The sequence below is a fragment of the Olea europaea genome, unplaced genomic scaffold (assembly GCF_002742605.1).
Source record: "Olea europaea var. sylvestris unplaced genomic scaffold, O_europaea_v1 scaffold196, whole genome shotgun sequence".
NCBI classification, from domain to species: Eukaryota; Viridiplantae; Streptophyta; class Magnoliopsida; order Lamiales; family Oleaceae; genus Olea; species Olea europaea.
The window spans coordinates 687898-702103 of NW_019237446.1; the positions used below are offsets into that span (position 1 = coordinate 687898).

At 35.1% G+C, this 14206-nt stretch overlaps 1 pseudogene; it reads right to left on the minus strand.

The window, feature by feature from the left end:
- Positions 1 to 47: 47 nt before the first annotated feature.
- On the minus strand, positions 48 to 10547 carry LOC111379270 (annotated as a pseudogene).
- Positions 10548 to 14206: the final 3659 nt, after the last annotated feature.

A 14206-nucleotide genomic window follows, 5' to 3' on the forward strand; every position in this document is an offset into this window, starting at 1 on the left:
GATCTCTGCCAGATATTTATGCAAATGAAAATAGGTTTCATCAAAGAGGTATAAGATCTATGTTCTTCCCTTCACAAAAACAGAGGGAAAAAGTGAACAGTCAATTTCAATGAACAAAGTTTTCCTTTTATGTTTTGTAAACAGTATAAAATCAGTCCAAGAAGGAAAAGTCTACTGTGGAAACCAAATGATGCTACTAATATTTACATATAGATATTTTCAACTCTCAAGCAGCAGGCATTGAGGTAGAGAGAACTACGCAAGACAAATATCGCAGCCCATCCTGAATTTGCTTGACCGCAGAACTCTGGCCTGTGCGGAGAGTTTCAAAATACATATAAAGCTTTTTTCTCAACCGATTTATCCGGGAGTTGTTGTGAATCAGAAGTAGCACTTTTAATTGCAGCTACATCTGATATGCCTGAGGAGATTCAAATAATATAAATAAATTTTTCATTGTAGGAAAAAGAATTACGGTGATTACACTCTGAACAGGGGAACTATTTCTGCCATGCTTAAGTGAATTACTAGGAGGCTAAGATTAAAGACCAAGTTAATTCATTTCGATACTAATTAGTTAAAACCGATTATTTTTAAAAGACCTCATAATCATCAATTAAATTATATTGTTTCAACTTGGAATGTTGTCATTAATCAGTCTCCCACCAAAAATGTACCCAGTGGTAGGTGATAATTTAAAACTACTAGAACAGAAACTATCCCCCACCTTGACCCACCCAAGAACCAGGAAAATAAAAGGATGTTCGCCTAAGGAGAAGGTACATACTCAATACAAGTTGAAACCCTTACAAAACACTTGGTTACCACTGAGGCTATATGAGCTTTCAGATGGAGCATTCCGCATTAACAAAAAGCACTATAAAACTTAACAGAGAGAAACCCTAGCCAAGCATACCTGTAATAAAACTTTTTGAAACTGCTTCCACATTTACGGTCATTGATTGCACCTTTGTTCTGATTATCTTAGCTTTTTCAACAAAATCCTCAGGCCAATCAATCTTCAGAATTTCCTCATCAATCTCTTCGTCTTGAATTTTGTTAGCATTAGCTATCATGGATTTCCCAAGCGCAAGAAGTTGAGTCAATGCGAAGCAGCAAATTTCTGAAATTCTCTGTGCAGACAGCCAAAGGATTCAGATAAATTATAAATCTATTGCAGAACAATTGTGTAAATAATTAATGACAAGCATTCTGTAGTAATTAACATTCAAAAACAATCTGCCTACATGAACACCCTCCGATTGAAGAGAATCGAGTCTCCCAACAGTTTTTGAATTATGTCATCTGGAGGTAGTCCAGCCAAAGCATTTGTAAAACTGCAATAGATCAGATGACTTTTAGCCCCTGGCTGTCTCCTTTAAAACAAAACTCTTTAATTCTCATACTCATTTTCAACCACACATTCACACAATAAAATATTTTGCATGTTAAATCAAAACTTTTCTCAACTTTTTAACCACACATTCTCCAAAAAAATCACTATTCAAATCATAATTTTTTCAAAATGGGCTTAGCTGCACATTATGCAGCTAAGCCCATAATCACAATTTCCATCCCTGATAATCCTTCTACACTTAGACGTTTTCTACACTCCCCCTCAAGTTCGACTATAGATGTTGACCAAGTTCAACTTGCAGTTAAAGTCATCGAAGACTTGTTTGGATAACCCTTTGGTGAAGATATCCACCTTTTGCTCTTTTTTCGACACATGTCATTCAAATAATTCATTCATCCACCTTTTCCTTATTAAAATATCTATCTACTTCTACATGTTTGATTCTATCATGTTGCACTGGATTGAGAGAAATGTTGATCGTTACTTTGTTGTCACAGTAAAGTTTGATTAGAAGTTTCATTTCAGCTTTCAGTTCTTCCAAGAGTTTCTTTATCCATAATCCTTCACATATTCCTTTTGCAACTGCTCTAAATTCAATTTCTACGCTACCTCGTGCCACTACATTCTGTTACTTGTTTTCCAAATTACTAAATTTTCTAATACAAAGGTACGGTAGCTTGAAGTACACCTCCTATATTCAGTTGATCCAGCCTAACTAGCGTCAGTAAATATTTTTACTCCTTTCCATTTATTTTTCTCGAAAAACAGTCCTTTCCCAGAGGTAGCTTTTAAATATCTGAGAATTTTATATACAGCTTCCAAGTGAGCCTCTTTGGTAGAATGCATGTGGTGGCTTACCACGCTGATTGCAAAAGCTATGTCAGGTCTAGTGTGTGGAAATATATTAACTTCCCAACTAATCTTTAATCTCTGTCTATTTTCACTGAGTTCCCTATGTCCTTTGACAATTTTCTAGCCTCAATAGGTGCGTCGCTTGGTTTGCATCCCGGCATGCTGATTTCAATTAAAAAGTCGAGAATGTATTTCCTTTGGAAAACACTAACACCTTTGATTTTGCAACTTCCATCCGTAAAAATTATCACATTTGTCCTAGGTTTGTTACCTGAAATTCAGCTGCTAAGCACCTCTTTAGTCTTTCCTCAGTTATATTATCCTCTATTAGGATTATATCAACCACGTATACAATTATGATAGCCTTTGTCCCATCTCTGGATTGTTGGAAGAATATGGTGTGGTCTAACTGCTCTTGCTGGTATCCTTGACCTTTTAATACCTTTGCAAATCTATTAAACCATGCTCTACGTGACTATTTGAGCCCATATAGAGATTTCTTCAGTTTATACACTTGATTTTCCTCATTTATGTTGTTGAAGCCTAGTGTTGTTGTCATGAAAACTTACTCTAGTTCCCCATCATGAAAAGCATTCTTATGTCTAGCTGTTAAAATGGCTAGTGTAGATTTACTGCTTACGACAAGAGAACTTGAACTGTATTGAGTTTTGCCACGGGTGGAATGTTTTCATGCAGTCGATGCCATAGGTTTGAGCGTATCCTTTGGCATCTAAACATGATTTATAGCGCTCTATTGTCTCATCTGTCTTATACTTTATATTAAAGACTCATTTGCAACCTATAGGTTTCTTTCCTTTCGGTAGGTTTACCACTTTCCAAGTTTAATTTTTCTCCAAAGCATTCATTTCCTCCATTATTGCTTCTCTCCATTTGAGTGATTCCAAGGCCTCCTGAATATTTCGCGGAATTTCTATTTTATCAAGGTTAGCAATGAAAGTACGGAACTTTGTAGATAGAGTATTTTAAGATATGAATTTGAAATGGGATGGAGAGTACATGATCGAATTTGTTTTCTAATAGCAGTGGGTAGATCAAGATCTGGAGATTCATTGTATAGGTTCTCCTCAGATCCTATCATCGTTTCCGACTCTCTTCATGTCTCAGGTGTAAGTGTCACCTTATACTTTGATTTTGGCTTCTTAAATAAACCAATATCTCTTTGTCAATATGTTTTCCATCATCTCCCCCTGAATTCAAGTTTCCTTTTGTATATGGCACATTGAAAGGTAGATTGACAAGCTTTGTATGTATTAGTTCCGAAGCAAAAGGTCAACGTCTAAGAATTCTCGATTTGAGAATCGATACTCACTTATATTCTCCCCCTAAGGAGGTTTTTTGTAGGAGGCTATGTTTTCAAAGAAGGTTACGTCGAGGCTAATGTAGATTTTTTTTGTTGGACGACATAGCACTTGTAGCCTTTCTGTATAGGTGAGTATCTAATAAACACACATTTGATAGCGTGTGGTTCAAGCTTTATTCAAAGATGGGAGTGGACATGTACAAAAGTAGTACTTCAAACACTTTAAGAGGTAGATTAGAATTTAGGTGGGAGCCGGGAAGTGTTGTTCATATCTCTGTATAGGTGAGTCGAAGGAGAGAGTTTAGCTAGGCATTCGATTGATGAGATTTGCACAAGTTAGAATGGTATCCCCTAGAATGTTTGTGACATATTTGCAGTGAACATTAACACATGGGCAATTTCGAGTAAGTGCATTTTTTTTTTTCCAACAATCTCATTCTGTTAGGAGAGTTGACACGAGCTTTGATGGACTATCTCATATTTTTTTAGATAGTTTTATAATGTAGTATTGTAGTATTATGTGCTATTGTCAATGCGTAGAATTTGGAGTGGCATTTAAAACTAGGTTTGAATCATAAAGTGAAAATTTATGAATATCTAACAGACATCCTTTTTTTTTTCTTTTAGGAGGTAAACCCAATATTCTCGAGTATGATCGTCTATAAATGTGACAAACCATTTTGTTTGAGTAAGATTAAGGTAGTGAGATGGACCCCATAAATCACTATGAATTACAGTGAAAGGTTTAGATGGCTTGTACGTGGAAACTAGAAAAGATGTACGCTAATGTTTTACAAATTCACAACTTTCACCTTGAACCTCAACACGTGTTTTATTAATAAAAATGGAAGGTAAATACATATTTCAAGTACTTCAAGCAAGGGTGTCCTAATCTATTGTGCCATAACAAAGGTTCACTATCCCTAGAGACAAATGTAGAATTACAACCTAAAAGATGACCTGGTTTATTCTTATCAGCTTCCTCATAGTAGTACAATCCCTCAAACTCCTTAACACCGCCAATCGTCTACCCCGATAAACAATCCCAAAAGATACGGTAAGATGAAAAGAAATTGGCAGAACAATTAGAATGTTTGGTCAACTGACAGATGACAAATTACAGAACAAATTTGGGATGTGATTTCAATGTTATGAAATCAGAGATTCAAATACTCCATTTTCCTGCAACAGATGAGAGTGAGTCATCTGCAATTCTTACTTCAATATTTCCTACACACGTAGTGCACGAAGAGAATAGGTGATATGAGTCCTTCATGAGATCGGATGCACCGAAATCAATAATCCAAGTGATTTTGATCGTGAGGTGCTTAAAGCTCTAAGAAAGTTACATTTGTGAACAAGAAAACTAGGACCTTTAGGGAACTGCTGAGCAGGTGTTTGAAGGTTTGAGAACATTTGGTACAGTTGCTCCAGTTGTTCCAAATTGAAAGTACTACTAGAAATTTGATTACTTGTTTCGGCTTGATACCCTCTCCTAGTATTTTTTCTTGGTTTCCAATTAGTAGGTTTTCGGTGAATTTTTCAACTTGTGTCTTCTTTATGTTGGCCTACAAGAGTGTTCACACCAAGGTCGTCCCCGCAATTTTGGCAACCCAATTCCACTAGAAGTATTATTAACAAGCCTATGTAATTTAAAAGGTCCAGCCCCAATAGGCCCATTTACCTTAAAAAATTTGATCCCTGGTGCCCCATTTCTTGGCTCATTACTTCTAAAATTTTGAGACCCACTTACGGCTAAGGCAGACGCGTCTCCAGAGCTCTCCTTCATCATCACTTGTCGACATACCTCTTCACGTCGAACCTCAGAGAACACTTCACGAGTGGGAGGCAATGGTCGTCGATCTAATATTCGGCCTCTGACGTAGTCGAGTTCCCGATTCAAACCTGCAAGGAACTCATACTCTCTCATTTTCCTACTTTTTCTTATACAAAGCTATATCTTCTGGGCAATTCCATTCTTCATCGCTACTAAGGTCCAATCTCCATGTAGTAGTTTATAATATTCCTTGTGCCTTGCTTCACCTACCATAGCTGAGCCTTTATTTCGAAAATGTGCGAAGAATCTTCAGAGTCGAAGTATGTCACTTTCACAACCTCCCAAACATCTTTTGCGATGGGGAGGAAGAGATATGTTTTTCCAATGGGCGGTTTCATGTAATTCACCAGCCATGCCGTTACCATGGAATTTTCAGAATTCCACCTTGGCAGAAGTTTCACATTAGTTGGTCTCTTTGTGTTGCAGATCAGGTATTCTAATTTCCCCTTTCCATCGATCACTAATTTTATGGATTGGGCTCACTGTCAAAAGTTCCTTCCATTCAGTTTCTCCATTGTGAGTTGCAAGGAAGAGTTTTCGATTCCATTGGAGCCGAATGACGAATTGGCTTCTGCTTCGAATTGGGAAGTTACATAAGTTGTGGATTCCTGGTTGGTGGAGGGGAATTCCGCCATTAGTCTGCTAAGTTAGGGTAACCTAGCTCTGATACCATGAAGGCAATGTTGGAGTGAATTTCTACGTATTGATGATAATTCCAAAAATAATACATTAATTGGAAGCAAAAAGGAAAAATAATCTGCCTAGTAAGGAAATAAAATAATCAACCAATTATCCTAAAATACAAAATCTCTAATTAATTACAATTTCCATCCCTGATATTCTTTCCATACTTGGACGTCTCCTACAATGGTTCCAAAAGTACAAGCTAGACATACCATAAATGATCACATACTATGCAGTAATCAATAGTGGCATGTTAACACAGCAAGACCAATAAATTGCAATTCATATTTGCAAATTATTGAGAGTTCATTATAAGTGTACAGTAGTTCAGCTTTAAGCCAAAAGCAACATGTTACTCATGCTAAAGTCAAGATACTCAGGTGCATTTCAAACCTCTGAAATGAAACCATTTTGTCTTTATTTTTTTGTAAATTGATAATCAGACACAATATACAAAATGCAACTGGTATTGAAGTGTGATAAGATGCCACTAAAACACAATTTCAGGCACATGTGGCCCACTTGACATTCGAATGATGAGATGACTAAAAAGTAAATAGATCCAATAAAACGAAGAGTATTCCAAGCACAATTACCCTGCAGCCAGGTCAGCAGCCTTGCGAATGCTTGAATCGTGTAAGTTCTTCATTTCATCATTGCTGTAGTCAGTTCCAGCCTCCACTTTCTTCCCTTTCTCCGACTCCGTGCCACTTCCCTCAAGCTCAGCACCCAAGTCAAAAATGTCTTGGACCTCTTTGAGCTTTCCATCATATATAGATTTTTGTTCAGATGGGAGCTTAGCCTTTCTTCTGTTATATATCAGTACATAATGGTTAGACAATGCTTCCAACTCCTGCAAGTCATCACAAAATTAAAGTTTGAGCAATGAAATCCAAGACTAAGAATATGAACAGATGGATATTTAGAAAATATGGAAGTCACCTCCAACTGCTCTGGACCTCCATAGATATAAAAGCACCGTTCGAATGTAATATCTTCAAACAATTGATCCTCCATTTCCCCATCAAATTCCTTCTGATTTTTCTCAACTTCAAGACCAGTCTCTGAAATCAAAAGATCAATTGTTTCTTTGCCAACTACCTCGAGAACTTGCAGTCCCTTGGCAGTAAAGGCTTTTCCGGGCTGGTAGGCACTTGCAAGACTAAGGAATGGTTCTCAAACTCAGGAAAAGAGTAAAAAGAAAAAACATAAAAACTCGAAGGAGTAAACCTCTATTAAAGACGGAACTACAGAACCAGCTGCCCGAGGTTGACCACCATGTTGAATGGATTCAGACAAAATTGAAGCCGAGTTCTCAAGCCTAAATACAGTAAGAAACATCTTTAAACTACCAAAAATTTTATATCAAGAAAAATTCAACTTGGTAAGCCATTACATGGGAGAGTGAAATTCCACAAGGCACCTCAGGTAAATGGTTTTAAAAGCATCCTTGTATAAACTTAAAAGTGTGCCGAGGGAACTATCTTGGGATCTACGGAAAGTCAAAACTTGTGATAAACCATTTCTACGTAATAAGCAATCTCCTGAAAAAGTAACCCAGCAACGAGGTCGCTGTGTTTGAATTTGCCTATATACAAGAACATGGCAAAGCATTGTTTTGAACAATGTGAAAATGAAAATCAACACCTGCAGCTGGATTTTGTTTTTGGTTCAGGCCTCACAACAAAATTATTGTCTAGGGTCATTCACGGTGAGACAGTTGATTTTCCACGCATAATCTATATATCAAGCACTACAAGTTACTTGTATCATCCATCCCAATATTAAACTCACAACACTTAAGTATATTAACCACAGTAATATCTTCCACACACGATTTTCAGTGTAGCAGAGTAGAAGAAAACTTCTAAATACTTAGTGAAGTTCTAGTAAATAATAACAAGCCAAGATTGTTTTAATTTTAATTTATCATCTAATCACAAAAAAGGGACATTATGAATATAACAATTATCAAATAAAAAGTACAAAAAATAATCATGCAAGGGTTGTCAATTATGATATCTGTCAATTAGCAAGCTCCACAAAATATATCTGTCCAACTTCCAATGTTGATATGACCATTATATTACTGTCTTTTAATTTCTAGGTTGCACAATATGTGGTTGGACTACATTGAAAATTATGTAATATTCAACTTACTTGTGGACTAAAGTGGCACCCTCTTTCCATGCACTTCCTAATGTTTGCCAAGCTCCAGAGGTAAAAGATTCCACGGAATTATCAAAAACCTTCAATCCCTGCATGGAATGAAACAAATCAGCAATTAATGACTATATATTGAATAAACCATGCAAATTGGATGTCTCAAGTTTATGACACAACTCTTACGTATTAGTTTTCTTATTATTAAGATTTTATTTCCGCTAGGGATATTTTATTAGTATCATAGTATATCATTAATAGGAGACAATTAGTAGATTGTTAGAACTTAGATGTCTATTAGGAGGTTCCATTTCTTGAGCCAATTTCTCTATAAAAAGACAAGTATGCATGTTATATATCAAACAATTCAACATATTAAATTAATAATATCAAAATTCATTTTTTTCTTCTTTACCCAAAATCTAAATCCTGTTGTTGCACCAAACTCATTCAAGATAACGATAGAGCAGATGCATCAATTTAAAGCATGATATGAAAATTTTCCTCCCCATTCTTGCAACAGTATACGAAACAAGTAGCTACAAACATCATGGAAGTACTATGGATTGAAAAGAAAGATACTTGCTGAATAGAAGTGCAGTGATACACATGGATCAAACGTGCAAATGACATATTTCACGCTATCACATTCCTAGGACTTGCCTGGCCAAGGAGTGAATCTTCACTGGCTTTTTCCAGTTTATCCAAAGCAACCTTACGATGCTTGTCATTGTCATCTTCACTTTCTTCTTCCATTGCAGATGCTTCTGTTTCGTCCTCCTTCAAAGATTCAGACTTTTAATCCGGCATTTGTATATCTGTAATGCTCTTTGCAACTATCTTAGAAGCCTCAACAGCCTGTTTTTGTAAGATCAGATCTCAAACAATTACAAATTCTGCAAAGAATCAAATGCATTCAACCATCAAGAATCAAACACAAAGAAATCCAGTAGTAATTTATGGATTCAATATCTGTTAGTAGGAAGAGGGAAAGAAAAGCATTTTAATTTTTAAGTCACGTTTTCAATAATCATTCAAGGTGGCAACCATATAATAGTTTTGTTATCCAACCTTAAATCCCCCTTTTATTCAAGGAATGTTTCAGAACTAGCTCAATCAGCAATTTCTTTCTAATATTTATCTAGACTCTAGAGCATCAAATTTTAAAGGGCAGGAGGTCTAGATGTTTCTCAAACAAGGTGAAACCAGAGTCACCTAAAATAGCTATTAGAATATGATNCTTTTCCAATATATTGAGATAGGGGAAGGACAGAATAAACAAGAAAGGAAAATTTTAAGACATTGGTGAGAGCAATTAGAACAAGCGCATTTTTGGGCCAAACTTCAGAGGGAATAAATAAAGGAAATCAACTTCAACAATCCTATATTACAATCAAATAGACAGCATAGTATGCAACACCCATTACTCTCCAGCTACATAAAATATCTTTTCCGTTTTTCATTAAAGAAAAAAAGAAGAAGAAGAAGAAGAAGAAGGAAAAAAAAACAGAAAAAAAGATGGATGATTAATAACTCAGTGACTCCTAACTCCACAGATTTATCCAAGTTTTGGATTAAATTGATATAGCTCACATACTGAAATCAGGTGCAGTAAATTTTCAAGAATGGTAGAGCTTCAGACTTTCATACTACATTTTTCCAATTCAATCCAAGATTCGCCTATGTCTTGATCAACTACTAGATCTAGCTTTCTCTTTAGCTTCAAAAAAAATTTGCAAATAAAACAATCAGTCTTTATCTCAGCCGATTTCACAATACACTATGGTTTCACATGTTCATTTCCCTAACAATTTTCCAAAACTAATTGATATGTCATCAGCTTCCTAGACTTTAGGAGCAACCACAAATCCACATCATGATGCATAAGTAAGCATACAGAAATAATAAACAATATCATACGATATAATTATATATCAATAGCGATGAGAAAAGTAGGTATTTGTTTGAGAGAGGGACATACATTGCGAGAGGTATCTTCCGCAGCAACAGTAGCGGCCTTCTGAAGATCTGAAAGATAAGATAATGGAGAAAAACCCCAACCGCCCCATCCTCCGCCGCCGCCGCCGCTTTCTTTCGATTGTTCTACGGCAGTAGCTGCTGCTTCCATTTCAGGCTTCATTTCTTCGTTAGATTTCTCCGCCATCCAAATTCCGGCAACAAACGCAGGAAAAATTTCTATTACTTTTGATAAATTACAGATAAATATTCGATGCCAACAAATTTTGGAGAGTTACCAATGGGAACTGTTTGTCCGAGGCTTTGAGCTTTTTAATATTTTGTTGTTATTTTCTGTTGGATAAATATATGTGTAAAATTTGGTGTACAAAATCTTTTGCTCATTCTCATATACGTCTAGGTCAGATGTGCATTTTAAAAATGATGGCTTGTCCTCGGGAGTCTTTATGTTTATGCAAAATCTTTCGCTCATTTTCATGTTTATGCAACGATAATTCTTTGTCAGTGGATCTGTAATATTGTTAAATGTGGAAATTTGTTCTTCTCTTTACGTCATTTTTATGTATTATCTTTTTGATGAGATTATACTACCTTAATACATATTTGGATCATTGCTGAGACCTTAGTTCCTTTACTTTCGCAATGGCTCTATTGTTATCACAATACAATGATATGTGATCAACAATATCAGGAACTACTCTAAGTTCATTTATGAACATTATGATCCAGATTACAACTCTTTGCGACTTTTAAAGTAATCATGTATTAGGTTTCTACTATTGAATCAACGATTACTTCACGTTTGGAACCTTTCCAACGTATCGCTTAAGAGTAAACCAGTTTTTCTATATGAAATCTTCTCAAAATTTCATCTATGTAAATTGGAATGAGTTAAGCAATCTTTTAGATCTATCTCTATAGATTAAGTTGCTTTTCCTATATCGTTCATGAATAAATCCTTTAACAACCATTATTTCAACGATTGAAATATAGGGATGTCGTTTTCTATAATATTAGGAATACGACAATGCTCTCACTTTCTTCTTGTAAACACACAATTCGTCTTCAAATTTGATAAAATCAAACACTTTGACTTTTCTATCAAATCGAAGATTTCAGCTCTATAGAGACTTATCTTAACCTTTAGTTACGATATGCAACTGTTGCAAATAAAACCCGAATAGACTTCAGCAAGGCCACAGGAGAAAGGTTTTACCAAGGTCAATACTTAACCTTTGTTTCTAACATTGCTTTGTATATATGGATATCACATCCACATCGATCTTTCCCTTGTAAACTATTTACAAAACTTTATGAGTTTTATTCCAACAGGAGGCTCGACCAAGGTCCAAACCTTGTTCACATACGTCAAGTTCATCTCGAGTATCATGGCCTCTTGCTGTCTCTTTTAAGTCAACAATTGACTTTATTTTGTTGTAACTAGCAGGTTCATTATCCTGGATCACTAATACCTGATTAATGATCATAGATTCGCACCTTCTTGAAGGTCGAATGATCCTACTAGATTCACATAGAGCTGTCATGTCCTCAGGAGTCTTTACTTTCTGATCCAAAGTATGTCCCATATCAGATATGGGATCAAACTTGGATTTATCTACTTGGTTAACTATATCTTTGGACTCTTGAACTCTTTCAAATTCTATTTTACTCCCACTGTCCTCTCCTAGAGTAAACATTTTCTCTAAGAAGATGATATGTCGTGAGAAGAAGATTTTCTTCATGATAATAGAATTAATATTCAAATGTCTATTTTGAATATTCCCACAAATACGTATTTATCAAATTTAGTGTTAAACTTATCCGATTCATGGCGCTTCAAATAAGCATCATGACCCCAAACTTTCATATAAGATAAATTGGGACTATTGCCTTTCCATAACTCGTATGGAGTTCTGTTAACCAATTTAGATGGGACATGATTTAGTGTGTTGCACACTGCAATCAATGTATGACCCAAAACAATTTTGGGAGATTTGCATGGTTTGTTATTAATCGCATTATATCTAATAATTAACAATTCCTCCTTTTAGATACACCACTATGGTTTAGTGTATATAGAGGAGTTCACTGCAAGAGAATCTCATTCTCTCTTAGATAATCTAAATTTTATCTTTAAGATATTCTCACTCGATCAAATCTTAATGTGAGGGTATCTTTACCTATTTGTTTCTCTACTTCTAGTTTGAATCCCTTGAACTTTTCAAGAGTTTCATGTTTAAGTTTTCATCAAGTATACATGATTATTGATGAAATAAGAGAAACATTACCTGACATTAATTGACACGAGTCCATATGCATCACTATGCATTAGACCAGTAATTATGCTGACCTTTCTTCTTTTCAAGTAAAAGAGGATTTGGTCATTGTGCCAGACATGCATAATTTGTACTTGTCAAAATCAATTAATCCCGAGTATACATCTTTATGCAACTTTGGAATTGTATTTCATCTGTATGACAAAGTCTGTCATGCTAGATTTCGGTAATAATTAGATTATCGTATTTATGCCTTATAATTTCTATACTCATTATAGAATCCTTAGTATTAAAGAATAAAACGTCGTTTTGTAATTTACCATAGTTACTAGGAACCTTATCAAAATAAACAAGAACAACTATTGTCCGTAACGTTAAAATAGTTCATGTCGGAATATGAAATTCATTTTAATTTTCCAGCTATGGTTGGTATAAAGCGATGTTTCTTTAATTCCAATACTAAACCAAAAGGCAATGACAAGAAGTATATTCATACAGATAATGCAGCAATATTTACCCATCTCCAACGTGTATGTCAACTTCTCCCTTTTACAGTGGTCTACTTCTTTTTAGTTTCTCTATATTTGTATAAATATGAGATTTACATCTGGTATCAAATACCTAAGAAACTCGTGAAGTAGACATAAGCCACGCTATATTCCTACTAATGACCTTTCATTCTACAATGAAAACAAGGATCATTAGATTTGATATTTGTCCTTCGCTTAGACTGTCTTAACCATATTGGATGCTTTCATAAAGCCCCTTTAGACTTCCTCTTAATATCTTTAGAGGAATCAATGATTTGCCCACTATCAACTTTGATAAAGGGCTTAACAGTTCTAAGCATGTTAAGCAACTTATTAATTTTGCATTCGAGCTTACTTATGTTAAATTTATAATTAGTTGTGAATAGCTTTAGCTGACAGAGATTGTAGAGCTAAGTCAATACTTAGTTCACAATTAATGATTGAACTCAGTTGAGACACTTCTCATGTCAATCATCTTCAGTACATGAGAATTGACTGAAGATTCTTTTGTCACTTTGCATCGGTATAGTTGTTTGAAGGTCTCATATCCTTCCACACATGATTATTATCATACAACTCTTTGTAATGAAGAATTATATGTTAACATCTATACTCTCAAGTTGCTTTTATAACTCATGTGACATAGTTGCAGGTATCACATACATTGCAGCACTATTGTCATCATTGCATTTATTATAGCAGTCACATCTTCCTTAATCGAGTCATCAGCAGGTGTTTCTGGAAAATGGCTACTTAAGGACAACCAACTTTCTTATGCTTGAGAACGATTATCAAATTACAGTGCCAATCAAAAGATTTAATTTGGCTGTTGGCATCCAGTATGCCATTCAAAAAATATGGTTACTCACGATTCAATAAATATAAATGACGAAAAGAAAAAGAATAATATATAAAATGTATCAATTAATTTAACATGGGCTTTTATTAAATTAATTATACTCCCACTGTTTAATACAAATCTATGACCGTCTTACATAAATTTATGGAGTCCATACTTGACTCTTAGTGGGCTGGGATCTCATCTATTATATTAAGACTTTAAGTGTACTCAACAAGCCTTAATATAACATTTGGGTAGATACTTTTATCAATTGTATCTCTATATAACTCCCAGATCATTAAGTTGACAACTCTTTGTTTTCACACATCTTATGTGTTAGCTTAACATGCCTCTAAAATTTATCTCCT